Source organism: Eumetopias jubatus, unplaced genomic scaffold (genome assembly GCF_037043125.1).
Source record: "Eumetopias jubatus isolate StellerSeaLion01/CBP00866 unplaced genomic scaffold, mEumJub1_p1.0 scaffold_11, whole genome shotgun sequence".
Classification (NCBI taxonomy): domain Eukaryota; kingdom Metazoa; phylum Chordata; class Mammalia; order Carnivora; family Otariidae; genus Eumetopias; species Eumetopias jubatus.
In genome coordinates this window covers 27,887,969-27,890,792 of record NW_028274817.1, presented here as the reverse complement: position 1 = coordinate 27,890,792, position 2,824 = coordinate 27,887,969, and the positions used below count along the sequence as shown (strand labels likewise).

Sequence of the window (2,824 nt, the reverse complement as noted above, 5' to 3'; positions counted from 1 at the left end):
AGTGTGTGTGTATAAGTGTGTGCATATGTATGCACACAGATACATATGTAATTTAAATAACTTTTTAAAAACGAATAAGGAAGGACTTTTAAAATATAACTACAATGACGTTATCACTTCTAACAAAATGAACAATAATGTATTAATATGATCTAATACCCAGCCCATATTCAAATTTCCCTGGTTTTCTCAAAAATTGGTTATTTTGAGTCAAGTTCCAAACAAGAGCCACACAATTCATTTTATGGCCATGTTTCTTAAGTCTTTTTTATTCTACAACAATGTCCCCTCTTCCTTTTCTTCCCATGTATAATAGCCTGAATGTTTGTGTCCCCCCCCACAAAATTCATATGTTGAAATCCTAGCCCCCCGTGTGATGCTATGAGGAGGTGGGGCCTTTGGGAGGTGAGTAGGTCATGAGGTTGGAGCCCTAATGAATGGGATTAGTACCCTTATAAAAGGGACGTCAAAGAGCTCTCTCGCCCTTCCACTATGTGAGGACACTGCAAGAAGTTGGCTGCAAGAAGTTGGCTGTCTGCAACTAGGGGGCAGACCTTCACCAAGAACCCAATCGTGCTGATTCCTTGATCTTGGACTTCCAGCCTCTAGAGCTATGAAAAATAAGTTCCTGTTGTTTATAAGCCACCCATTCTATTATATTCTGTTAGAGCAGCCTGAACTGAGTAAGACACCATGCTATTGGAGAAATTGGGCCATTTGTTTCTCAAAGTGCCCCACTTTCTGTGTTTGGCTGATTACCTCCTTCTGGTACCATTTAACTTGTTCCCCTATCTCTTTTATTTCCTATACAGGTGTTTAGATCTAGACTAGAAGATTTATTTGTTTCAGGTTCACTGCTTTTGGCAAAAATGCTTTGTAAGTGGTGCTGTGTGCATTCTATTGCATCAATCAGAAGGCGCATCATATCTGGTTGTCTCACTTTTAGTGATGAGATTTATTTTGCGGTGAGATGGGCTTGGCCTGTTCCTTGTTAAACTTTTAGTTAATAGGTTTAGCATTCATTGATGCTTTTTTTTTTTTTGTAAACTCTAGCACATTCTTATTGCTGTATTAATTTTGAAGACGAGCACATCCTACCCACAGCAGTGTTGTTCCAGGAAGCAGGGCAGGAATAGTGGTAAGTTAGAAAAGAGACTATGAATTGCACAAATACTATAAAAGTAAAAACATGTTTCAAAACTACAATAAGCCCGTATCCAAAGGAGTCGTCTAGGTCAGTGGCGTGCTGGGCTGTGAATCCTGCGGGCTCGCTCTGGCCTGCCGGCGCCCGTGAGGCCTGCCACCTGCCTGGCAGAGGGGGAATGCGCTACACAGAGCCAGGAGGGTTGCTACTGGGTGGGAGAATTCACAGACGTTCCAGGTGACTCATGTCAGGATCATTCCTTGTGCAAAGTCTGATGTAGATGAAGATAAAGTGGTTTCTTGGTCAATAACTGCAATTTCTTTCTTTTAAAGTCAGTGGGTTTCTTGTATAGTCTTATTACAATCGGCCCGGCTTTAATTTCATCCATCTCCATGAAAGCAAAGCACTTGGTGCTGGTGAACCTTTTTTTAGGCTTGCAGTGTTCGAATTCAAAGAAGATAGCTGCAGCTTTGGTTAATTTTTCAACATCCTTCTGGAGCTCAATGTCCACGTTAAAATGAACATATGTATCTTCTTTTCTTGAAGCCACAGGAGTATCTTGCACAGGAGTTAAATCTATGCCATTCAGATCCTTTACGCTAACTGTGATATAGGGATCGATGCACTGCCCCGCATCCTTCAGACCGATTTTCTCAATTCTGATGGTGAGTGGCGTCATTCCTGGCTCTGACAGCAGCCTGGGTAGTAAAGTGCCGTGAACTCTAGCAGGAAAGGAATCAGGAGACCCTGCTCCAGCACCACCCTCTTCTTCATCTTCTTCAAATTCCAAATTCTCTTCTTCACCAGGTGCTAAAATTCTTCTTAAGGGGACAGGCTGAACGTCAAATGGGAATTCCTTATTATACGTAAGAATATTCTTTAGGATTGGTTCTAGCTTCTTCAGGTCCTCCAGTTTAAATTCTTCTTGAGACTGTGTGGACTGTAAAGCTGCACTTCGTAATTCCAAACATGTTGCAATTTTGCCTATGGTTTTCTTTCGTTCTTCTGTGAATTCAGAATTATTGTGTTGAGCTTGGGCCTCTTTTTGTAGATGTCTTGCTAATATCTGATACTCGTCTATCGCCTCCACCAGCTGGCCCCAAGAGTCAAAGTCGGCGCCTCTCCTAAAACTGGCGCCCCAGCGCTGCAGCAGACTCCGGGTCACCTCCGACATGGCCGGTGCCCACCCCGTCCCCTCCCGCCCCTACCCCAGCGAGGCCGGGCTCTAGGGCGCCATCCTCCCCGGGCCTGGCCCCGACATTAACAGGGCCAGGAGGAACCGCTACGGCCACCACCGCCACCCACCGAGGACTCATTGATGCTTTTTGCCTAAATCCATTCGTTCATTAGGAGTTGCAAAGTGGTGACTTTATAATCCTCTCGTTCCTTTTGCATCGATTAGTGGAACTCTCTGTAATGAAGAACTTTTCTTATCAACCTTTTTAGTGACCCTGAAGTACTGTTTGACCAGGAAATGAAGAATCAGTGCTTAATTCTTTACCTTTGTTTATTTTTAATGTAACGAGTTGTTGCTCTAGAAACTTCCAGTGATGATCAATGAGTTTTTTTCTTGAGAGTCCTAATGAACTTACAGAATTTTATATATTTGATGTGTTTCAGTCAACCACAATCATTTTTTAAATGCTCAATTTGATAACCTTTGGCCAGGAGAAGCCCCTT

The 2,824-nt window shown here is 43.0% G+C and overlaps 1 pseudogene; it reads right to left on the bottom strand.

The window, feature by feature from the left end:
* Positions 1–1,047: 1,047 nt before the first annotated feature.
* On the bottom strand, positions 1,048–2,440 carry LOC114196964 (axin interactor, dorsalization-associated protein pseudogene; annotated as a pseudogene).
* Positions 2,441–2,824: the final 384 nt, after the last annotated feature.